We start from the raw sequence: 26,772 nt of genomic DNA on the forward strand, positions 1-26,772 counted from the left end.
TATGATCTTGGCAGGTTTGATATAGACAGGACAAGAGAGAGCCACAGCTCACATTAGTGTCTAATACTTGCTCATTTTTTTTCCCACACAGAGCTCTGTATTCCCCCCGGGCTACCATTTGCTTTGCAAAATGCATGCATGAAATTCTTGAGACCGGCCTCCCCACGAGAGTCTAAATAATAGATTGCCAACACAGCTTCCAGCCTGTGCTATAACTTCAGCCCCAACTGTCTGGCCTCATTAGCGAGTGAAGTGTAAAAGATAGCCAGCTGCTAGCCCAGGTGACGGCACTCAGCTCTGGCCTTTGGCAGCAGCAGCCCACCCTAAAGAGAATATACGGCGTCTTGCCCCGTGCAATTCATCTTGTAATCCGCCTTAAAGCTGCTAAGCTTCCGTTGATGGTAAATGAATGGACAGCAACAGCAAAGGGAAGATGGAGACAGAGGGAACAGAAGAGAAGTTTCTGCACCAACAGGAGGGAGGAAACGGAGGAGATTCATGCGAGAGGACGGCAGTGGGTTTGTGCTGTCTGGTCACAAGCAGAGGTGACCTAAGCCATTTTCGTCCACTGATTGTCCCCCTCTTTCTGCCCCTCCCTCCGTCTTTTTTCACCCTCTCCTCTGTTGCTGTAACTCTCTCACCCGCTCTCTCCATGCCCGCTTCCAAATGGCAGTCATTATACCGGACATGAAAAGTCATTTTAGTTCCGCCTGGCTTCTTCAAAGCAGCTAGCTATAATTGCAGATTGAGTAGAGGGAGAATGCTGGGGTTACACAGAATTTAAACATTGACTCCTAACCTTGCAGTGATGCAGGAATTCAAATATGGACTCTGAGGAAAGAAGGAGATTGCAAAGAGCAGATATTTACAAAATAAAGTCAATGAGCTGATGTTTTTTTTTCCTGATATTGTGGCTTTAATAGGGAACATCTCCCTTTGGACGTGTGCTTTCCAGACACAGATTGAGTGGACGCTCTGGATCCCATTATAGCACGTGTCACTTGAAGAATTACAGCACAAATTGGGGAAACACTTCCAAATTATGAAAAATCCATCCACTATTAAATGCATTCCTCATTCGTGAAATTGCAATGTGGCAATGTCACTGCACTTAGTAATGGAATTTTCTGCTCTTTGCCAATTCCTGTGGGAGTCTGGGAAAAGCAGATCTGTAAAATAACCCAAATCTCGATTACTTTTGTTCTTAAGCTTCATTTAAGATAAACACTGGGTCTTGCTTGTTGCAAATAAATCTTTCCTGAGCTGCTTCAGTTATAAACACTGTATTTTTGTCTGTTCTGAGGATTATGTCTGTCTTTTTTTGTCACAGTTTTTTCATACCTGCTTATTTTTGGCATGTGCCGAGTGTTTGCGAGCTTGCGTGTGTTACAAATTCAGCCCCCAAACAGTTTATAGTCCCTGAGGGTCATATATACGTTGCTCTTTTCCAGTTTACGAGCTAGCCACCAGTCTGAGCAGAGCACCCCTCCTTTGCACTTATCTCTTCTAACCTTCTATTTGGCACAGCAGGTAGCGTAATTGTTCTTGGAAAGAGCCTTTCAAACTAAAGGCCCTGTTTTTGACTTCTCTTTTGCCAAGACCTTTATCATAACACCTCCTTTTTTTGTGCCTGACATCATGCTGTAACCGCAGAGTGCCTCTGAACAAAAAGGGGTTTCAGTCAAGTCATTCTTTTTAGGGAGGACGGGGGGTGAACAAGTAGGGAGTTTGGTATAAAGAGAATATAGACTAGAAAATACTTATTCTGCCGCCCCCAACCCATGAAACACAACCCCATGATCTCTTCTCAGAGCAGAAACAAATTCTAAAAACTGTCATACTTTAATTGAAATTCCATCACTTGTGTGGCTGCTATTGTGGAATAATTTGATAAAGCTGTGTGACATGAATGCAAAAAGCTGGCCGCCACTTCTGTTTCTTCCCCCAGCTTTTATTTCCTCATTCTGACGGTTATTCAAATGAACCTCGGTGGAGTCTGTTCTCAGTCTTTCAGAAAAAAAATAAGATAAGAGAAAATGAGACAAAAGGAAGGGCATAAAAAGAAATAATGTTTTGAGTTGCAACAAAGTCAAATTGAAGTCTTAAAAATATCAGCAAGCAGGAGCAGAGATATTCAGACTCTTTCAAAGTGACAGGCTGTTAGTTACTTGATGGGGGATGATCCAAAATGGAGGTCAAGGGCAAAATTCCAATCCCCTGCCAGTGCCACTGACCCCGATCCAAATCCATACCGACATGCCCTCCTCTCTCTACGTCTTCACAACTGGCTACAGGCGTTTGGCATCCATCATATCTCCTGAAACCTAATCTGCAAGCAAAGGACAGCTGCGGCTGAAAAAAAAAAAAACCTTCGTGTTTCTGACACATCGGTACTGCCCCCTGTGTACCGCCTGGAGGCAGAGCCTCAGGGCAAAATGTTCCACGTCGTACCCTATGCCTAGATGAAACATGTTGAAAGTGACACGCTGCTTTTGGTGTTATGGAATACTCTCACGTTTTTCATGAGGCATTAAAATGGATCTGGTAGAAATTAGGTTTGATTTTATGGCTTAAGAGAGGAGAGAACAAAAAGATAGAGAGGATTCAGAGTATAAGAGTAGAAAAGTACAGCGATGAGGGAAGAACAAGTTTAGCTCCTGCTCCGAGCTCCCTCCACTGCCAAATAATATTTATGCCTCAGCTTTCTGCCCTGACAGGGTGATGGACAGTAGAGGTGATTTTGCCTGGGCGTGAAAATAGGCTCCTTATTATTCCAACCCAGTGGCAACTTGAATATCAATAAAAACTGCTTGCGTTCCCCTATGTGTAAAACCAATGCCCCGTAGCGGTGGTTTTTATCAAGCAACCCACCCTTGACGCTAGTTATGCAGTACTAGAGGTTACGGCAGGAAATGCTTGCCAAGTAAATAAGTGAGTGAAGCGATTGAATAGAGGGGGGAAAACACAGCGGGACCGGGGCCAAAGTGAACCAAGGGTAAAGTCATGATCACTTCATTATGCTGGAGTGCAGCTCAGTGTTGTGCGAAATCAAACTGCTTTCTCATTTGTCACAATGCATCAAGGCGGGCCCGCATGAAGCAGGGTTTGTAGTCGGCTGGAGGCCCCTGATGCACAAGCGCACGCTCCGGTTGAGGGACTTCCACTGCAAGGAACACACATGACTGTACATACATCAACGTGCGACACAAACACAGCACACCACCTTTTTTTCCCCTCTCCAATTTGACCTCCAGAACACAAACCTCCACCAAACACCCACCCTGCCGGCATCACCAGTCGGCCTGCCTGCCAGTCGGTGAGTAGTTGTAAAGGGCCGTTCCTGGCACCAAATAAGCTGGAGTACACCCACTGGATTACAGAGGGCAGGCAGCAAGGGGGAGGGGGGAGGGTGATTGCTAACAGACCTATTGGCACTCCATCTCCTCCAGTTCCAACCCGACGGCGCCTGATAATTGTGGCCTCCATGTTTACGTATCCATTTTTGTAATGTAAGTGTTGATTTCTCATTCCACACTTGTAATAGGGGCCCTGGCCTTGGAATTCCTGAAGTGGAGCTCACACACAAGCAAAGGCACACACACAGACACACTGCAAACTTCTCTCTACCTCTCTTTTTTGCCTGCTCTTGAAAATAAACGGTGAGTTAAAGCTGCCTGGCTGTGCTAAAACAATGAATGTGAGGTGCAGACACACTTGTTTGTAAGGAAAGCCTGAGTTTGCGCTGGAGGAAGGACTTGGATATGGAAACGTTAAAAGCACTCCTTCGTTAAATAAACTCCTGCCAATAAGCTTACACATATGAGCTTAGCATTTAACCCCCATATGTCACAGCACTTATAACACTTTCCCAGTGTACACCGGGGAAATAAAACAAACACAAAGGACATCTGAAAGACATTGCCGACTTTCCTCAAACATTCACTCTCAAAAACACTCTGTTGTCCCTCCTAGACACTGTCAGAAATGTGGGATGTGATTTCAGAATAGGCTCCGGGCACAAAAAGCTGGAGAAAAAGGTACATCGGCAGGCACGCAGAAATGGCCCAACTCCCTCATAGGCACTTTCCAACCGCTTATATCATTTTTCAGTTTAATGGCTTGCATGCCATGAACTGTTTGTATCCTTCACACATACACACACGCACACACACTGGTGCTGAATGACACAGGAAAGCTGGACTCACTCCTCTTTTCATTTCCTTTATCCTGAATACCTTTACCAAATTTATATCAAGATATATCACGAAAAGCTTTATATCTTTTTGAAGGCTTTAAAGAAAAAAGAAAGAAAAAAAAAGCCACAGAGTAAAGGATGAGGGTTTGAAAGAAAATGGCCGCGTCAATGCCGCTTTTCCATGAGCGAGACACTTTCCTCCCTTCAGCGACTTTGGATGGCAGCACTTTACGCCAGCACCACCTTTAGTGCATATCCATTTTGTCTCCTCTTTTTGAGTGCTGCTGTCGCAACAGCAAAATTGGAAATCGAACGTGTGGTGACAGCGTTAATTGCGCCGTGTCAAAATTGGGCGAGTGCTAATTGTTTGAGCCGGGAACTGTAAAACATGGAAGACAGTGGAGATGCTGGGGTGTGCTCTCCTTGGAGTGCTTACTGGCAATAAACTGGGAATTGCTTGAGCAAACACACATGCACACCAATTTGCATGCTTGAACACACACACACATATTGGCCTTTGGAAAACCTGACTGGCCTGCTTTGGTTTCAAACAGGGGTCTTCATTTGACTCTGCCAGAAATGGGTTTTTATATCCAAAAATAAAAACACTGTCTGTGACTACCAGATCATTTTTTTTCTATTTTTTTTCTGCATACAAAACCACTGTGTTCACATTTTTTTAAACTTTTTAAACAAAAAATAAATAAAAATTATTTTTTTTCCCTCCCCATGTAGTTAGTTTTTTTTTTTTTTTTTTTTTTTTTTGTCAATAAAAGCTCAGGTGGAGCACCTGGAATCTCTTCTCCATGACTTGTATCCCCCTCTGCTGCATTCTTCTAACTGACTGGAGAGATTGAGTCCCCTAGTGGCCCAACTGGCACACTGAGCACAGGTGGTGTGTGTGTCTACTGGAAATAAAGGTTCGCTTTCACCTGATTGACAGACTGCTTGCGTGACTGGCTGTCTCTGCCTGTCCTCGCTGATATTTTTGCCTCTTTTTAAAAGTTAGTTCCCTAAAAAGCACTTTCAAAATAAAACGCGTGCTAAAAATAATATAAGACAGACGAGACCTGTGATCTCTGGAGAGTTGCAGGAATTCACTTTGAAAAATTATTCACAATCTGCGTGCTGGAAAAGACTTCCACAACTCTTTCTGATAAAGGGGCAACCAGGTGAACTGTATTCACGACAGTGCTGGAGTTAAAAAGAGTTGAAAATAACACGTTTGAACGATCAGGTTTTGAGGCATCCTCAAACGAAACATGACTAATATCGCCGCATTAAATGCGATTTTGTGGCTATAGAGCTCAAAAATAACACCAATTTTCTCATTCGACATCAACACATGCTGCTGTAAAATGCAACGCTATTCCACCTGCACATTCAAGCATGAAGTTTGTGCGCAGGTTCATATTCAAACAGACATTTTACCGGTCGGAGGGTATTTTAATGGCACAATGGTGATATGACTCTAAAAGCGTTACCGCCGTGTCAACGGCTGCGCGCGCTCATAATAATAAACTATGCGCATAACACGTGAATAAAACGGTTATTTCAACAAAGAAGCAAGTTAGCAGAAAGAATGCAGGATTAACCCTGTCCAAATAGATGCATGCGACCACAGCTTGTTTGTTTGAACCAACTTCACAAGGCTCTACGCACACCTGAAATCACTGCGGCAGCCACTTCACTTCCCACTGTCACAACCTCCAAACTCACGCGCTCGTCAAACACTCTCCTTACCTTATCACCATTTTGCTGCCAGTTTGAAACTCTGTCTCTCCTTTATTTCTGTCAGGGAGAGTTTCTCTTTTACATCCACTTTAGACAGCCAAGTCCGAATGAAATAACGTGGAGGAAAGAAATCCAGGTTGTTCTTCTTCTGTTGGTCCCCCCTTCCTTCGTCTTCTTCCCTCGAGTTGTCCGTCACAAACGCATTCTCGTTCTTCGGGGCGATAACGGGCGATGGACGCGCACGTGCGGCGCGTGTGATGTATTCACTGGTTTTAGGCAGTCTGTGTTGTGCTCGTTAGCTCTTCATTGGATTGAACGTGGCGAGACTGTGGTTGTGTTTGAAGAGTGCGGTGTGGCTGGGACACACAGCCCCTCTCCTTCTCTCACTCCCTCGCTCACTCACTCTGTCTCCTTCTCTCCTTCTCTCTCTCCTTCTCTCTGTCTGTGTCAGTCCGTCCGTCTGTCTGTCTGTTTCTCTCTTTGCCGAGACCCGCGCACGGACTGAAACCTCAGGCAGTGAAAAACTGGAGACTGAAAGAGAGGCAGCGAGAGGGAGAGAGAGAGGTGTGTGTAGGAGGGGTGACGTCACTCAACGAGGTCCCACTTTCCCAACTCTCCTGGATCAACTTTCCCCCGAAGTCCACTGCAGGAATGTACACTTGGACGCGGCTATTTCAGGGAGACATTTGTGTTTAAGAGAGGCGTGGGTGTGTGTGAGTGCGTGGGTGAGTGTTTGGGTCTGACTCGGTAATTATTTTCAGTTGCACTGTGAATATGAGTGCATGTGTGTTGCCGAGCTGTTGGTTATTTCACAGTTTGCAGTTTTGTCATAATGACAGGGGATAGCAAACCCTCGGTATTTCAGAGGGCTGTACTGTAAGGAGCGATACAAAACTGAAAACTTCACTCAAATTATCCATCATCCTTTTCCCCTGTCATGAGTGTAACAAATGTGCAGATAGCCAAGTGAATAACCAAAATGTGGAATTAAGTGAGTTGCCGAATGCAATTTTTAATAAATCAATCATAAATTTATTTTGAAAAACACACTTTTTATTTTGAATTATAAAAAGTGTGAAAAAGCATTGTCATTGAACACATCATGAAGTTGATGATTATATTGTAGAAAAAATTACCCATGATTACATTATACTGATTAAACACTGACAGTGCCATAGGCATCTGAACTTTCTTTGTCTGGCAGCTGAGGTGCTGACATGCAGAGGTTTAAGCACAAACAAATAAATATAATTAATTCAGACCCTCTCTTTTCCTCCTATGATAATAAGCAGTAAATTTGTGAACATTAAGTTATGTTTTTACTTCTGTTAATTCTGATTTTATTTGAAAGTAACAAGAGAATAAAGTTATAATTCTAAATAGACATCTTCAGAGACTGATGGATTTCCTGGACTTTGCGTTTATTCAGACCAGGAAAGCAGCAAGAAATAGGGAGTGACATGTGGGAAAAGGGTGGACAGGTTGAAGTGCAACCCAGGCCACCTGCTGGAGGACCACAGCTTCTCCATATGGGAGCATGCAACTCAGCTCCTGGGTCAAAACTGCAACCCACCAAGTTTACTTTTTTTTTCCTTTAAAAAAAAAAAATACTAACATGACATTTGCAACTTTTTTATTCCACTGTTTCTGAAAGGCTGATGCCCCCTCTGTGTTGTCTGTCTGAAATATTTGCATGTCTGTAATAGTTGTGTAATAAATGCATTAACAATTTAAGTAAGTGCAAAAGGTGTCTTAAAAAAAAAACTTTGGAAGCCTGTTGCAATGTAGATGAATTACCGAGTCCTGATCAAACTTTCTGTGCTGGTGGTGCCTCAAGCTGCCACCCCCGTCAACCAACCCTGTTTTGGATCTACTGGTTACGAGTGAACCATATTTCAAAACACTATTTTAATTTAAAGTTACCTGATTCTGGCGCCTGACGTTCATAAAACTGCATGTTAAGGTGAGTGTTAGCCCATATTCCTCAAAAACTGCCATCATGCTCAATAAAGCCCCTGCAAACTCACCATGAACAGCTCTTAACACTCTTAAAGCCTCTGTAGGTATATTGTATTGATTTTGTCAGACTCTTAAATGTAAGCACATGGCTTCCTTTTGTTGAAGGCACATTGTCTCTGTATTGTTGATGATTTAACAAAGCATTTCTTTCATGTAAAGAGCTGAATTTACTTACTTTGCTATGTTCAAGGTCAGCCAGTTTGAGCAACAAGTCCAGCAATAACCTCTTTCACCTTGTGTAATGAACAAACATATCTAGTAATCATTCCAGGACAGTCATGTCTGACACTGTACGGGTGCAAAACAGTGCTTAAAGGGATAATACTGCTTGTGATAACACCATCAAGTGCACAGCCTTCTGATGTAGAGCTACAGAAAAATAACAGCTATGGCCCCCGGAGACAGATGACTATGACCAATTGTGTTTTGAGAAAAGTTGCTTTTGTGGCAGCAACCCAAACCTTCCTTCTGATGAACAACCTTGCCCCGCAGTCACAAACATCTAGCATCCAACAATAGCGCATCTGAAGACAGAGAGACAGACTACCGCACTCAGCAGATCTGTTTTCTTACCTGCTCTCAGACATGTCGTGTATCTGATTGAGCAACGCTGATGCTGATTTATACCTGCAAATTACACCCTGCTCCGTTTCCTCAACACACAGTCTGATCCAGCCTTCACATGTAGATTTATTAACCAAAAAGAAAGTGTTTTTTTTCTGTCTATGACAATGAACAATAGAGAAACTTGATGAAATTACTGTTATGTGAACTGTTGCCCTTGACTGCTGGCTAACAGAGAGCATTGTGGGAGTTATGGCTGGTTGTGTCTAGCGGCAGAATGTACTGAAAATCACAGATGTCTGATTATCTGACTGTTACTGATTATTTGGAAGATGTTATTGTTTACCAGTACGGGCTGAAGGTTGGAATGCTTGTGAAAAAAGTTACGCCATCCCCAGAAAATCCAAACTATGAATATTTTGGTTGATTAGCCTCATTTCTCTGTTTTAAAAGCACATAATCAGAGTGAAGGGAGCTACTTATATCTTCCAAATCCCTCACCAGTATTTATGATTTTTAGACATAACTGAATGGCAGTAGTTAGATTTATTATTCTGCTCTGCATCTAACCTTGTGCTTTTAAATTCTTGGCACCAGCTATAGTAGTTGTACAGCAGCACTTGTTGATAAATGAAGGAACAGCTAAGATTTATTAAGAGCTTGCCATGCCGGCCTATCATAACTGAACTTTGTCGCCTTATAGGACACCGTAGTCCATAAACCAACTGTCCTTCAATAAGAAGGATCCAAGATGGAGAAAACCTGGAAGCTAGCCTAAGACAGTTTCTCTATCATTATTCCTGACAGTGTGAAAGCTATTCCTCTCTGGAAATGTTTTCACTGTTGTAGGACAATGACAACACATTACCATTATGTGATCCAACAGTTGATATATTGCCTCAGGTATGTTTACATTCATACGTGTGCGGGGTCATGCAAAGTGGAGCAGTGATTGACATTTACTATGTAAATGCGATGCAAATGGAGCTAAGGATGCTAAAGGTTATATGTGTTTGCTTTGGATGAATAATGTAGGCAAGTCTTTTGATGTATGTGTTTCTCTGTTTACCTACCTACACAGTAAATCTGTGGGGACCCCTGTTGATTCTTCCTTTACAAAGACATTAACATCGGATAATGACATATTTTTGGACTGAATGTATTTGTTCACATCATACACTTACAGTTGTTTTATTTATCAATGTGTGACCTTTTTGCCTTATAATAACAAACTGAGTTTTATGTCAGTAATGACGGTAGAGGATACATTTCTCTTACACCATGAACATTTGTGTTCTTTGAAGTCATGTTAAGCATCAAAATCTTTGCACCTGAAGAATGGATGCAATAAAAGTTTGTGGAGAATGAGCACATACACATTATTACTGCTTGATATTTCTATTTGTGCCAAAAGCTAGTGGAAATTTAACTTATCCTGGGAAATATCTTCGCATAAATCTGATGTTTGGATAGAACAGATATTACTGGTCTTCAGAGGAAAAATTTTCTGATTAGACCCCTGCGGCATTCCAAACTTTTAAATGAAGCTTTTTATTACTTTTTTTGCTCTTCCCAATGAAATGTTTGGAGATCTTTCATTTAACACTTCTTGATTAATAGCCACCAAATCTAGTCCAAATATTTGTCTGTTTTAGAAGGAATGATGAAACTTGAAACTTAAAACTTGAAGTGTCTTGGCAACTGTCAGATGAACTGCTACAGAGACTTAACAGGCATTTATGATCCCCAGAGGATATAAATGTTGATATTATGTGAACCTCTTCTCTAGCACAGACAGCGCTCCAGCTTCAAAATCACACAAAAAAATGTTCAACCGAGGATAAAGCCCTCTGGTTTCAAGATGCCCTGCACTCTTCAAACTAATGAAAGAGGTTTTAGTTTGTGTTTTGGAATAAAATGTATTAAAAGTGATGGTCCAGACCTTTATGCGCATCTTTGGCTGAGATTTAACAAAGTTTGATGACAAGCAAGCTATATTTTGTACTCAGTGGCAATTGCTCTAAGACTGCAAAGGAAGCTCAGCTACCCCTAAAATGTTCCCAAAAAAGTGGTGATATGTACTGCTGTGTGCACATTTCATTGACAAAATATGCACTAGAATTCCTTCATCTTTGTTCAGAATCAGCTACCTATCACAGGTAACTGGTATCGACCTCCTTTTCATTCATCCCCGCAGCGTCTCAGCGCTTTAACACAGTCGGACGCTGAGCGTCTTCTGACTTCAGTGGGGAAGCATAGAGTGGGTTGTTCCACTGTGGAAACTGGACGATCATTGGATAAACGCTGGGCTTTGTCCCGCCCATCGGACGCTCAGCGTCTCTGGGGGTCTGTGAGACAGTGGGCTGGCCTGGACGCTGGGCTTCTGCATGATTAGATGATCTGTCTGAGGCTGAATCCTTTTTTGATCAACAGTGAAATGAGCCAGTCAGCGATCTTGAAGTATAACCCTCCATTGGAGCATCTTCTGCAGAGAGGAGCTACTCCTGTTCAAAGCGGCTGAAGTCTTACGCACGCAACACAATGGGCCAAGGCCATTTAAGCAGTCTAGCTCTGCTGGCCATTGAGAGAACGCTGGCAACATCCCTGGAAAAAACACCTGGTTGGTACGACAGGGTCACAGATCATTTTCCTGAAATGGGACAGAGGGTAGAATTTACGTTTAAATAAATAAATAAACAAATGTATGATGTAGGCAATGTAAAAAATGAGCTTCCCCTCCTTGACTGACCAGTAGCAGCCACTGTTTGTACTATCCTTTGGTCAAACTTTCATTGAATACTTCAATTTTCTCATAACCTACTTGATTTACTTCAACTGTTAAAAATATTTGGGGTAACGGTGCTTCAAACCTCAACTTATTGAAAATCAAAGGATCCGAGTATTACCATGTAAGATATGTAATTCAACAGCCAGCTAACTTTTGTTTTTGTTGCTGCTACAGCTCTGCATTCCTGTAAAATGCTCTCAGACACATGCTGAGTTCTTGACAGCCTGATTGTAAAGTATTCATGCTACTTTGTAAATAAAAACACTCACAAAAACTGGGAAGATTTCATTGTCATGTTGCAATGTTGTTCTCAGATGTCTTGAAGTTGCACTTCTCTATTTTGTTTCATCTTTAAAACACCTGGTTCACATCCAGATAGAAAATCAATCAAGCTTCAATTTAAATTGCAAAAGAAAAACCTTTAGTATGTTTGAAAAGGCATTAAAGTGATGCTTGTCAGAATTTTTAAAGGAATAGGTTCAGACTGGCGATTGTTGCACAATAGGCCGAGGTAGTTTCCATTGTAACTCAATCCCATAACTCATGTGTGAGTTGAACACTTCAGTTTTGAGAGGTCTGACAACTTTTTAAAGGATTCTTCTTTTGGAGCTTTTCAAGTCCAGATCTGTTGCACTGTACTTTTTTATCAAAGAGACTATTTATATTTCTGCATACAAAACCGTCAATTGCTCATTTTCATGCCAGACAAACAGACGTGAAAGCACAATATCTCTCCCTGTCAATCTTCCTGTCACAGCAGCTGTGGGCCCTTTCACCCTTGACAAGCTGCCATCACTTTACAAATGACTGTCAGTCGAGTCGTTACTCCAGATTCTGCGACCCAAAGACAACACGGTGTATAATACAGCGGAGAGGAGGCACAACTTATCTGAATCAGGAAAACAAGGATTGTTGTTTTCCTGCTCTCGCGCCCCAGAGTTGATACATTTACAGTCCCCACCTTCCCCCTGCAACCCTGATCAAGTAAACCAGTCATCGTAAAATTAATTTCCCCATCAAGCGAGACCTGCGCTCCTTGGGATGACAATCTATCTTAAGCGGATAAATCTAATCCAATGTGTTGAGATTGACTTGTTTATGGCCGCTGCCCAAGCAGTCAAGAGAGGGAAGGAACGGTGGTGGGCGGGGGGTGAGAGTGACAAATGCCAAGGTGATATTACACACAACTCCAAGGCAGGAAAAATGTAAACCAACACCAAACTGTAGTCCTTGGCTGAGACATTTAATACCTCTACTCCATAGATTCTGTCACACATGATGGATGGCTGAGCACACCGTCACGCTTTCACGAGCAATTAACTTAAAGTCGTAATCCGAGGATTTAAGAGTTGCAAAGTTCATCAGAGAGTAAACACAAGATTTTATGATGTATAGGAAATTATTTTGTTATTGTAAGCCTTAGACCGGCAATGGTTGTCATAATTATGAACATGATAGCCTGGAAGTGGTTCAGATTATTGGTCCGATGCCAGGCAGCTGTATGCAGAGCCCTTACACAATCAGTGATAACATCTATAATTCACTCAGTGACCTACATAAGTTGGAAACAATGACAGCTGTACGACATGTTCCCCCTAAAGGCAGAACACTCCTCAGCACATCCCCAAGCCAAGTTATTAAATTAACCTTATTTGTGTTTCCAGATGATCCCCATAGAGAGTTACCTGGACACAGCGTGGTTGTGTAATGACGACTAGTGCACACACTGAGATGAAAATAGGTATGAACCCTGAGAGTTCTGGCGCTGCATTTGCTGTAACATCAAATGTTAATGCCCAAATGAGCAGTCAAAGTCAGAAAAAAAAGAGGGGAAACAGCTTTAGCTATTCAAAGCTTTACACTCGCATCATCACGATGCTGATCTGCGTCATCAGAGGCATGCTTGTGAAGTTCAATCACATCTGATTCAAATGTTTTTAGCATAAACATACTGAGAAGAGACCTTAAGTGCTTATGAAACAGCTTCAATTAAACACTTGTTTCTCTACATAACCTAAAAACAAACCAGACTATCATCTGGAAGAGAGACTATATCTACATAGCTAATTGCGTGTCACGGCTGTCATTAGGTTGGATGCAGATGAATGGAGGTACTTTCTGCTACTGCAGCATCCTGCTGCTACTCAGAAATCAAAACACTTATCACCATCAAGCCGCAGTCTAAGAAGATTAAAGTTTTATAACATTTTCTGTGTCAAATCATGTTTTTTATTTACACAAGTAACAAAGTAACCTGTCACATTTTCAAAGAAACTTTATTTTTTAAACTAGCTTGTTTTATTGTTAATCCTAACATAAGAGTACATTTTAATGGCATGGCTTGATAACTTGTCTGTGATGCACATTTACTGTATGTACATGGTTGTAGTCTCAGCGCGATATATTGTACATTGGTTTCCAAGGCAAGAAGCAATGTAATAGTGGTTAGAAAAGCTGACTCTGGCTAACTTTTTCTTAACCTAGCAAGTGAAACAGAGTTAAGTTGGGCATTTAGTAGGGATGGGTATTGGCAAGAACCTCTCGATATGATACGTATCACAATACTTAGGTCACAATACAATAATATCACGATGTATCACAATATCACAGTATTGTAATATATTGCAATATTCTACAGTTAACTAAGAAAAAATAGAGATGATGTTTATGAAAATCAAAACATTACTCTAAACCAAAAGGACCAAGGAAAACAGTGATGTCTATGGCATACTGACTTGGTTAGTGCAACAAAAACCCACATTATCAAGTTTGGAAATTAGCTCTTTGGCTCAGAGTGCAACATTACATAATATATGTTCTGCCACGGCCACCATCACAAGCATGCTGCCAATATGAACACAACGAGCTGCACTCCTAAGGAGGGCAACTTGAACTCATCCATGACCCAGGCAGCTCGGCCTGTCAGGGGGCGAGCTTTGACGAGAGGCTCGCGCTTGCTCATCTCTTCTGAAAGTGCTGAGTCATGAGTAGTCAATATCACCTTATTATGATGTCAAGCCGATTCAGATTCACGGTGAGGCTTGCGGACGGGACCTCGGTTTGATTTAGCTTAGTGTTGGCATGGGGTGCAATGAGCTGAAAAGCAATTAGGTCCATTAAGAGATCAACTGGGATGGTGTGAGCAGCCATGGTGCGCAGCAGCCTGCGCTCAGAGACAAAGAGAGAGAGGCAGAGGAGAGGAAAACAGGTTTAGACAGATTGAGTCAACTCCTGCCTGACTGGGTCCCTCTGTGGAACCTCGCTCTGGACATCTGTCCTGTGAAACTGTGTGAATTTGCACCTGGATGTGTGAGTTGTGCACTGTGAGCTCGCTGTAGGAAGCACTCATTGAGTGGGCATCAGGCTGTGAGCATGCATGAAGCTGGGATTGGAGGCGGGGTGAGTTCAAGAGCTAAATACCTCCATCCCAAAACTGGCCCGAGCCCTACTACCTCTTTGATTTTCAATCAGCATGAAATTATGGCTTTAGAGGGCTAGCATGTTTAAAATGGAGGGTAAATAAGAGCAGAGAAACTGTCAGGCTCCTTCTTCACTCTCCTCTGTACGGTAATGGCATCTATCACCATGGATACTAATAGATGCATCAGCTGTTCTGCTTTTTGAGTTCTAATATAGGTTGCTTTCATGCTAATGCAAAACATTCAGGAAGACAAAGCATGTGACGCGTGAGCACCATGGGCTCACATGTATTTTTGTATTGATTCAATAGCTGGACTAGTTCATGATCATTAAAGTAATCAACACCAATTAAAATGTACGGGCTAATGTTTAGGTGAACGCTAATTAACCATTTGAAACAACTTGAGATTAACTGCTCTCCTATAGAGGGGACTGTAGAATCCGTACTGACACTTTGCTAATCAACTAAGCCATACCAGTGCGGCACCAAGGGTACATTTGAAATTACGTGGGCAATAACACATTATAAAAGCTCTTAATCAATGAAGACATATTTAGTTTCACCAAGGAGGTTATGTTTTTGGGAGTTTGTCTGTGAACAACATAACCCAAAAAGTAACAAACGGATCTTGATGAAATTTTCAGGAAATATGCAGAATGGGATAAGGAAGAAGTGATAACATTTTGGAGGTGATCCGGATCACCATCTGAATCTAGGATTTTTTTAAAGGATTCATTATTAGTGTGAGATAGGGCTGTTTTCACCATATGTGTATATAACTCCACAATAAATGGTCGGATTGCTTTGCATACGATACAAGACAAGTTCAGCATAATTTCTGATGGATGTAAAAGTATGATCCAGATCTTGGCAATATTCTGAATACTAAGATCTGGAATATGAAATATGAACTGGGTCATCATAATTTTCAACACTGTCAGGTAACAAATTATCGGACAAACCTGCAACTAACACTAAATTGTAGCAGACAGTCTGCTGAAAGGGAGTATAACATTAAAGTAGGACTGAAGTGTTGCGTGACAATCATCATCTCTGAGTGTGTTTCTAGTTAGATCATGGGTCTGAGTCAACTTTATGGTCATACGTCACACTCCCACTTCAAATAAACAAAGTCCCGATTGTTGTAAAAGCTGGAACCTGATTTCAAAAAGGTGCATCTAGACAAAAACCATGCTCTCCTGCTTTTACTCTCTGTTTATCTCTCCCCTATCTTCCTCCACTCTTGTCATCATCCTTTCATTTATTTAAACCTCCCCCTCCACTCTAAAAGCCTTTTTACCTTCTCCTGCCGTCATCTTATCCTACTTTGGGCTCTTATTTGTCCATTGTCTCACTCCGTCTCTACATCTACCCCTTCTGCTCTCTACCTCCCTGATTTCCCTTCCCCAAACTGATACTGACACACACCTCATCTCTGCCCATGTCTCTCTGTTACTGTCTCTTTCTTTCCCTTTCTCTCTTTCAGGCTGGCATCGGGCGTTTACGAGAAGCCTCTCACCATAGCCGATTGATCACGGCCATTGTTTGGCCAGGTCCTCCATTTTACAGTTCAGTGTTCATGAAAAGCAGCGTTTGACACCCCCTCCGCCCCAAAATATACTCTCTCCCCTACTCCCCCTCTCTGTATTTTTCTCTTTCTCTGGCCAGTGATGTCCCGCTGACATTTTCACAAGCGCACCTTCATCAATTTCACACCTCCAATGCCCTCCCATGCCAGTGTGGAAGGTAGGAAGAGGAGGAGGAGGAGGGCTGTGAATTGATGGTTAGGTGCTGACAAAGCGGGCTTGGATTCAGAAGCTTTTTGAGTAAAGGACAGACAGGTCACCAACACGTGAGCCATTGTGATCCACAAATAAACACCTGCGTGACGTCGCACTGGTGCTCCAGTTCAGATGCACCCTGAAGTTTCTACGGAAAACATGCACAGAGTACAGCGTTCGCAATCCAAGCTTGCCATTTGCTGCCCCCTAGTTTGCATCTCTAAAGATGAGTCACACAACTTGTGCCGTAAATCCAGTAACACAATAAAAGCCATCCAGAAGGTAAACATTCTCTGCGCCCACTTCCTCCCTCTTAGTCTTGGGAAATTAGGCCATTCCATCATCAGCCAACTGGTGCATTTATGAGCTGCTGAAGTAATTGTCGATCGTGGTGAGAACTCAGCTGAGGCTAAGGTAGCACACTCACCTCAGCAGAGCCTAAAGCTGAATGCTTGAATGAAAACACAGAGAGAGGAGATGGAGGAGAAGGGGGAGGAGGAGGAGAGAAAGAGTAGCAAGGTGCCTCATTCACTGGCTCAGGGGTTTATGGGATTGCTCCCAGCTGTCACTCTGTGTAGTGAATCCGCGGCACCGTAATATCTTAATTGTTTCAAATTAAATGCTCGTAAAAAGGCAAAGGAAATGAGTTTTCCTCTCTGGCTAATCCAAAGCAGCCCCTTGACTTACATCTGGGCCTGCTTTAAGTGAGAGGAGGGTTTGAAAGGTGGAATAGCTCCCACATGAGATGGCTATGGATAGGCTAGTGTGGAATTAGCTTTTATGGGTTGTGAACTACGAGCCTATCACTGTGCGAAGTGAATCGTGTCTCTTTCTTTCTTTCTCTGTTTGTCTTTATTTCCTTCCTTACATGTGTGCGCACACAAGGTTATGTGTGCACTTGTGGCGGATGTGTGCGCACGCAGGCTTATCATAATAAACAGTCTAAAATCTCCCGCGGGGATTCACACATTTAGTCGGCCCCCCACTACCCAAACCTCCCTTCAATCTCCCTCCGGCACTTCTGAGACTCGGCTCATTCTGCAGCACACATTCAAATCACTCAACCAGCTAAAGCGCCCTGAATGACATCAGACTGACTGTCAAACACACACACACACACACATACTCTCATGTATGCATACTTGAACACAATAATGCACGCACGAATGTCAGAACACAGATCATGCATACCCACACATTCAAAGCATTTCTCACCTCAAGAATAATCACTGGTGATACCGCTGTGTTCTCAAAGGTATACAACACGCAATTTACACACTAACCACACACTTTCTGTGTGAACACAGAATGACATGCTTCTCATGGCATTTCTCGGCACAATTGCCACTCTGAAAGGGTATCAGAATTTCCCATTAGCCCTTGTTAGCTTGACATCTTCCCCCTTCCATTTTTGCGCAAACACCAGCTGGAATGAAGCTCCATACAGGCAAATTCAGCAGACAATTACGTGTCATTACATCCACAAAGTGGTTTTGTGTTAGGAGAAGACTGTAGGTGGTGAAGGTAGAGGCATCGGAGGAGATTATCATAAAATGAAACACCAACTGAGAAGGCCTGACACTCGCCATGAGAAACCAGACTGATTGAAAAAGCACAAAACACTCAGCCTGATATTATCTTGTATGCAGGAAGTAGTTGTTTTTCTTTCTTTCTTTCTTTCTTTCTTTCTTTCTTTCTTTCTTTCTTTCTTTCTTTCTTTCTTTCTTTCTTTCTTTCCTTCTTTCTTTCTTTCTTTCTACTCGGCAGATGGTAGTACAAAAGTGTTGTGTTAAAAGTTGAACAGATAAGTGCTTGAAAACTTTCTCATACTGCTGTCATCATTGCTGCCATCTGCAGTAAGTAACGTCGCAGGGAGCAATGTGTCCACATTTGACGAGTAACAGCGTGTCTTTTAAAGTCTCTCATGAGGCCTGGAGACTGCAGTTTGTGCTGGCAGTAATTATAACCGAGTTATCTTGAATTTTTGCAAGATTTTAAAAGTGGATATGCGTTAATAAATAAACAGTGTCAATTTGTTAAACAGAGTGCAATGCAATTTGATAAATTGTTATTATTAGTCAGATTATGGGGATACAGATGGAGATTGTGTGGTGATGTAGCTATGTGTTAGCCTCGTAGCATTACTGACCAAATCATATTTTGAAGTTTGAGACAAGAAGAAAAACACATTTTTATGCAATATTTACTTATTCATTTATTTATTTATTTTTGACTATTTTTAACACAATGTTATGAGGTTTATATATATATTAAATTATTTTTATTATTGTTGTTTTTGTTAATATATTTTATTCAAATTTCTTTTATTGAGACAAATGTGCTATGAGGCTTATGATTTGAAGACTGATTAATAGTTATTAGACATGCTTCAGTTTCTGACCTTTCAAACCCAAAAACAATTTTGTTAAAGCTCCTGTGAGAAATGTTGTGATAATTATTGCGCCCCCCTGTGGACAAAATGATACCCACTCCAGAAATGACCATACATGAAAAGTGAAAACTGGTGTGCTTTAGTTTGGTGTCTGTGTCATAGCTCTTAACATACACATACATATACTGCTTTAGTTGACTGTCTGACAGGATGTAGCATGTTGCTAACTTGAGTGGCACTGTTTTAAAGCTTGTGTTAGCAACCAGCTGCAGCTGTTTGAAGAGCAGGGTGTTAGAAGGTATTGGTTTGTCCCATTGTCCTTCACTCAACCCATCCTTATGTTTTCCCTGTCAGACTCTTCATCTTTCACTCCTAACTGTCTATTTCTTTTGTCTATGCCGCTGTGTGTATGTAATACACTGCAGAGTATTCATCATCCTCTTCTCTTGATGCTTCACATCCCATCTCTTCCTTCTTATCTCTGCACTTGTTTTTTTTTTTAAATTTCCATCCCTGTCTCCTCTCTTTTCCTCCTATTTCTGTTTTTCAAGCATCCTCTTTTTCCTTCTATCCTTCTACTCTTCTTATCCATTTGCTTTGCCTTTTTTCCACTTGAGCACAGCAAAACTCATCTTTTCTCCTCTTCCTTGATTTCTCTCCCGACTCCTTTTTGTGGTTATTACGTTCCCTTCCTCCCCTATCTGATTATCTTGTTACCTCTGCCCCAGCTTCAAATTTTCCTGACCCCATCCCTCTTTTTTTCCTATCTTTATATCTTCCTCTTCATCATATCCTTCGTGTCACTCTGACTTCTTCTTATGCACTACTTAACCAGCCGTCCTTTTTTCCTCCCTCCATCTCTTTTAACTTTTTCCACCTCTCCCATACAGAACATGCCCAATCACTGCCAGCCTCACTCTTCTCTCCCCTCCTCTCCTCCTTTCCTCTCTCCCTCTCTGCCATGTTTGTGGCCTTTCGCTCTGTGCACATCTAATGGCTGGGGTGTAATCCACTGGCTAATCTGCTGACAGCCTGTGTGACAAGGCATTAGCTTTGTGTCACTGCCTACCATGCTGCCTCTCAGCGTGTGTGTGTCAGAGAGAGGCAGAGAGAAAGTCTATGAATGTTGGCGTGTCTGTTTGCATACAAAATATGTTTGTAAAACTTATATTCTAGCATGTTTGAAAGGGCGTAAGTAATGGCTTATGTGTGTCAAATGGATGCCCAAGCGGAAAATTGATACTGTAGCTTGTCACTTTTCTATGACCTTTCACTTTCTCCATTTATTTCCACTATTTATGTCCACTGCTGCTCCTTTTCCCCCCTTCCCTATGGCTGATGGCAGTTTTAATAAGATGCCAGGTCAGAGTACTAGTGGATTCAGCAAGAGGCAGACCGGGCGAGACAGGCTAAAGTAGCTCTGTCAGGGCGCCTCGCTGCTCCGTCAGGCATCCAGCCATGCCAAATAGGGCTCCGTTTGTAACCCAGTATCGAATTTTCCATTATTTCCACTGTAATAGTTGGAACACAATTATATTTCTCCAAGCAGAAGTTTATTTTGGTCCATTCCAGTGCTAATGGTGCTGCTCAACTTCTCTGTTTTTTACAGTACAAGAGTTCCTTGTTCTATTTTTGTATTCACTCCTAAGAGCTCAGTAGTCACATACGTGGACCCCTATTCGAAAACTGTCTTCTACTAGTATGAGTTCACTTCACGTATATGTTCTTGCCTCGCTTTACAGACCACTCTGGACTCTCCATTGTTGCATGTCTGATTCTCTTGTGGCTTTTTGTGGTGCTTTGAGGTTTGTAACAACACCCACCTACCTGAACTCTGGCTCTGATTGGCTTAATATGAAATTTTACTTAATACTAATGTCATGCCTGAAATACACCAGATATGTCTGCATTGCGACTCCATTGTGGCTCCATTGCACTGAGTCTTGACTGCATTCGTCAACTTACACTGGCTGTGTGTTCAGTCCAACAAGCAGCGTGACTGATAGACAGCTGGAGTCAAAGAATGAGGAGTTCCCACTCCATTGATAAGTCTCTCTTCATTCATGTTGGGCTGTAAAACCTCAAACCTGTTGACTCCTGGTCTGTTTCCACTCATTATGTCCGTTTGTTATCAAAGTCAAGCTAAATGCTAACTGATTTTGACACGGTTTGTTTTATTTTGAAAGTCACTGGATGTTTTTAGGTAGTTTCCAGTCACAACTTCCCGTCCAGCTTGATCTTCCCTACGCTGAATTTATGCCTCACGCGTATAACAATGCAACATGACGGACCAGCCTCACAGATGTACTGCAACAGAATGGATCTGGTTTAAGTTGACTCATTGATTTGAATGAAACCTATTTGATTTGTTTGCCGTGATGGAGCGGAGACGCACTGCAGACGCATCCATATTTTAGCTGTCAACCTAAAAATGAATCAACCCTTGGGTCCAAGTTTTTAGCCAAGCTGAAATTCTGATTGATAGAGTTGGTAGTGGGTCTGTGGATCCTGTTTCTACCAAGCAGTCTGTTTTGGACCAGTGCGGTTTGGCACGGGTTGGCTTGGTTAAGCCTGGTCCTGTTTGCATTTCCACAGCCAGCTGTGCCCCCTTGTGGTGGGTGGTGTGTAAGCCAGGTGCCGATAGCTGCATCTGTTAAACAACAGCGTGACACCATAGCAGCATGACACAGTGTTCTCTGCTAATAAATCCAATGAAGAAGGAAAATTTGACGCAGTAAACAAAGAGCAGCAATGGGAGACATCCAGCAATTTGTTTTCTTTGTGATTTCTATGTGGGCCTTAATTACAAAGAACAATCAAGCCTTGTTTCAGAGAAGACTGTGTGCTGCGTGGAGAAATACAGCTGCTGTGGGCGGTCTGCAGTGTTGTAGTTCCACCCTCCAGGATCAGATCGGTCCCAAAAAGTGGGACGGCTCGTCTTGGTTATTTGGGGGTTTGTCCTGGGATAAGTCAGCGAAAATGCTCTAAAATGCGTGCCATGTTGAGACAAATCAAAGTGAACCACTTGGTGGAAACAGGGCTTAAGACACCTTCAGAGTAGTCCCAGGAGAGGGGATGAAGACATTTAGACAGTCTCAGTGCACATTTATTCCTGATGCACAGGACTATAGCTTTACTCTGACTCAAGTGATAAAAACCCAATCACACCAGCACCCTATAACCACCAAAACTAGCAAACACTCAGCATACTTCCTAATAGTTACACTTATTGTCCTGAATGACCTTACCATCTCACCTGGTGGACATTAAAAGTGTTGCCTATGTGATGACAAACTGGATTATCACACTGCTGCTGGCCATTGCTCATCAAGATTTTTGTCTGGTTCAAAAGCTAAAGATGCATCAGGAAATTCTGCTTCTGTGTGTCAGATTTTGATCAGTATGGTGTGCTCTAAGGGTTGGCCTCAAACCATATTATTTTTGCATTCTCAAATCGTGGAACCTGCCAACTCTAACAATTAGATAAAAATTGTTTTGAGGGATATGTTTTTCCAGCCTTAGCTACCGCCTACAAAAATCAGTTGGGGTAGTTTACTTTGGCACGCAGACGAGTTCATGTGTGGGCATGTAACTCTTAGCTCCATGCCAAGGCTTTGCATCTGCTTCTCCCTCTCCTGAACTGCCAGCTCCAAACTCACCTTGCACTCTCCCACATTTCTCTCTTTCTAGCTTCTGTCCCTTTCTTTAGCAGTCCCCCCTTCCCCTGTCTCCACCTGAGTGATCCTGTTATCACAGCTGACCCCTCGCTAGATCTGTCGACAGCCACAGAGATTACACCGAAAGGCCTCGGAGCACATTGGGCTCGCTGTTTGACGTGGAGAGGCGGGGAGACTTTCTGATCCCACAGATAAACTGGCCGAGGCTTTTGGGGATTCAAGGCGGCCCTGGCTGGGAAGGTGTTCGGTGAGGTAGGGAGGGGGGTGCTATAGTCGACTTTAAGTCTACTTCTAATCACTGAGCTTTTCAGAGGGGATAAGGGAAAGGAGAATGGGGGCTTGGTTTGGTTTGGAATTAGGCCCTGATGGAGCTGAGGATAAGGTTGTTGGGCTTTGATTTGGTCTCACAGTTTGCTTGAAAGCTTTTGAGAAGCATGTTTGATCAAATCTTAACAGCATTTGCAACATTTTCCACACAGCTTAAGTAAAATACAAAGAAAATAACAAAAAAGTCTCCAAAGGGAATTTTTCATTTGCCCTCTACACCTGCCTGGATCATAGAGCAGCTTATAGATTCTCTACTTCTCACATCTCGTCTTTGAACTCAAGTCAACAAAAGCATGCGTCATCCGTACGGGGTAACCTCACTTTTCATCACTCCTTATAATTTATATTAGCTGTATTGGCTCTGCGCTGCCAATGCCTCCTGCACTGAACATTTTCCAGCTAATGAATCATAATCCCAGGGGAACCGTGATTCATTCCATTCATGCTAATTTCTGGGTATTCCTTGATCCATCCCTCCCTCCTTCCACACCACCCCCTCTTTTTTGACTGTAGCTGCACAGGGGGATACTTCCACTATTCAGGCTGCAACACGACACAATTATCATTGATTCATGCACCATAAAAGCAGGGCAGAGTAAGACAGACTCTTATGAAACGCGGCTTGCCAAATTCCTGTCAGAGACGGAGGTTTGATGGCTCACTCGTCCGTGGCCCTCCGCATCATCTTGTCTTCGCCAGCTGTTGTTTGACAGAAAGGGATTCTTCCCGCAGTGTGCAAAGACACAGCTATCAACTTAAGAGGCCTGACAGCAACACACTATGGGGCCGTTTTCCTACTGTATTATAATAGGTATTACTGGTGGAGCATCTGCAAATGGCGTAACACGAAACAACAGCAACAAATCATCATGGAAGGAAATATCAGAGCAGAATGGAACCCTGGTGGTTGCTTTTTTGAGGAAATGGCATTGTTTTCTTCTCAATGTGTGATAGATACAGTAAAAGCTGTTGTGTTCTATATGTATGTTTGTAAAATAAACCATAAAAATGCTCTATCCGGCTTTCCACAGCTCTTATACGTCACTGTATTGAGTGGCAGCAATGGAGGCAAAGCCCAGAAAAGTGCACCAAGCACTACAGTCCTCTGGAAGCAGTGAAAGAAACTGCCTTTTATTGATCTGTCCTAATTACAGGAGTCAATAAAATTTATGGCTTTCAGGCCTGCCAGAAGCCACTTATATGGCGTACTGAGTTAAGCAATCACCTCTAATGGCAAGCGATCAAATGATATACGACTGTGCCAAACAAAAAACAGCACAGAACAAACATGGAGGGGGTAAGGGGGTATAAAATCCAGTCTGGAGCCACATTGCCAAACAAGGCTGTCAGAGCAGAGCAGCAGTTGTTTTTATACTCTGTCTGAGCTACAATTGATGGCAAATCATGAGCTGCTCTGGTATTTTAGTGGCTTTTGAAAGTCAACAGAATGCTCATATATGGATAAAACTGCAGCGCTTTCAAGCTTTTTCTACAATGCTCCCTTTTTAGATTAAAAAAAAAATCTCAAAAAATTGTGCATCACACCTTCAATACAGTATAAAAATGAGACAAAGTGCAGTGTGAAGAATGTTATCTAAGCCACTGTCTGTCTATGTGGACAGTAAAACTCGATGTACAATACAAAGCACGCTGTTGTGCTCGTTGATCCCGGTCGTGAGAGCAAGGCCGGGCTCCCCAACACTTAGTAGATCATCGTAATTAAAACATAAATTGGAGGTATTGACCTGCATGCAGTCGCCAGCCCAGTTCTCCTGGGAAAGCATTGATTCATGCATGCACTTGGAAACAATTGCTCTGATTTGCACCAAGTAAAATATAGAAGAAGCCTTGTAAATAAAATCGATAGCAAACAAGCAGGCCGGGCTCTTCAAATAGTAGACGAAGAATTACAATCAGGCTCATAATGCCCAAGGTATGAGCAAGTATAAGCACATGGGATTGACACAAGCTTTAGCTTGAATGCAGGATGAGATACAGCTCCTTTAAGATGTGTCCAAGGGGAAATCTCTGAAGAATTATTGGATCACTGTTGATTGATTTTCATGGCCTTGTCTTGTTTTTCCTATTGTTTGCGTCAACAAAGAATGCGTACCTTGTTACCCTACTTATGTTGAGTTTTCAGGTAATCTTGTCGTCCTTATAGGGCCCTTTTTTAACATTAACCCCATAAAATTTCATATTACTTAAGCGGTGGAGTTGTCAGTTGTTTTTCTTTGCGGCATTTATGAATACTTTTTTTTTTTTTTTTATCTTAATCCTTCATGAAAAGTGTCTGTGAGGATCCTTTAGTGTGAGTTGAGTTTGGCACCCCATACTGAGGTGCAGACTGTACACGTGTATCATCTTATCTTGATCTCCTCTCACATTCACTGATTGGAAACCTCTGCCTTGGGACATGAAAGTGACTGTATCAGCTGTGTAAAACTGTCACTTGTCACAAGAGGTTTCAGATATTGAAACCATGGTTGTTTACATTTTATGGGTCATAGAGAGACATCATCATAAATTTCGGCCTGTTTCATAATAACTTAAAAACACATCTTGGAAGCAGCCATTGAGACTGAGGTGTGTTTACCTGTGATGAACTACAGCAATACAAGGCAAATCAAAACAAATAAAAAACAATGAATACAGTAAGAAATTGTGTTCAGAAAAAAAAGAAATTATATATATATATATATATATATATATATATATATATATATATATATATATATATATATATATATATATATATATATATAATTATGGGTATGTTAAAATTTGGTTCTAGCAGTAAGTTCCTAAAAGTCTGGACAGGGGAAAACAAGCTGTGTATTGCTGGAACATCACCCAATTAAAAATTTGGGGTGCATATGATTATCACTTACATGTCAGAGGATCTACAAAAATCTCTGTTTTAAGAGGACTTAGGCTAAAACCAACTATAAATTGCCATGATCTTTGGGCCTTGGGGCAACACTACTCAAAATTAGGTATAAATCTGTTGTGTAAATCACTGCATGGTCTCAAATTCACTTCCTAAAACATTTTCTGTGTCCACACAGACAATGCACATCCACAAATGCAGGTTAAAACTATACCATGCTCACTATGTAATTTGGAAGTAGTTGACTATGGAAGGACACAGTGGAATATTTTATGGTATCATCTGCATAAAGAGAAATTTACAACGTTCTCTTTTATCTACAATATCATTACATGACAATTTATTTAACTTTATTTACTTGTATAGACCTACATGACAGAGTCTACCTAAAACGACACCCACCCCTTTTGGAAAGCATGTTTTGTTGCTGTTTCTCCTCTGAATATTGAATCTAAAATGTCCTTGCAACTTTTAAAATCTCCTCCAGGAATATGTTTTTAAAAGCCCTACCTTTATCTCAGCTGGCCATATTTATGAGTTTGAAACAGTCCTAAATTACCCTTAATCCACAGAAAATAAGTCCTGCTTAAGATAGTTTAGAGTGAAAAAGCTTTGTGCAGCTGCTGGACTTTGATGTGTATCTGGAGTATGAATGAGCTAAAGCCAGAGTCTGTGAGTTAATGAGGGGTAATGGAAAGAATAAAGGTTTACTGTAATGAAAAACAACCTTGATGCAATCTTTATTATTTGGGATTCATTCAACAATGAATAGTCTGATTTACTTGCATAAAATGTACCCACAATACTGGCCATGAAGCTCGGTGTGCTTTAGTACCATTTTTTCTGTGTTTTGAACATGGGCTGTGCTCCATTTATGTTGTGGTTAACTATTTGTGGCATAAAACAGTGCCAGTTTGACTAAGATTGCTCCTCACTTTAAGACAAAAGGAGACCAGTGGAGGTGGGTGGCATGACTGTGTAATG

The 26,772-nt window shown here is 41.9% G+C and overlaps 1 protein-coding gene across 25 annotated transcripts in view; it reads right to left on the minus strand.

Annotated features, from left to right (window-relative positions):
* The window catches only part of LOC141784311 (receptor-type tyrosine-protein phosphatase delta), a 471,971-nt gene that overhangs the window by 133,493 nt on the left and 311,706 nt on the right, over window positions 1-26,772 (minus strand). Inside the window, exon 1 of one of the 25 annotated variants that reach the window (XM_074662097.1) lies at window positions 5,939-6,436. The exons of the other annotated variants lie outside the window; for them this stretch is intronic. The gene's annotated coding sequence lies outside the window, so the exon portion shown is untranslated. Of the gene's footprint in view, window positions 1-5,938; window positions 6,437-26,772 lie in introns of those variants that run through there. 25 annotated transcript variants of the gene reach the window in all.

Source organism: Halichoeres trimaculatus, unplaced genomic scaffold (genome assembly GCF_033239565.1).
Source record: "Halichoeres trimaculatus isolate MK-OKI-2021-1 unplaced genomic scaffold, fHalTri1.1 fHalTri1_scaffold_22, whole genome shotgun sequence".
NCBI classification, from domain to species: Eukaryota; Metazoa; Chordata; class Actinopteri; order Labriformes; family Labridae; genus Halichoeres; species Halichoeres trimaculatus.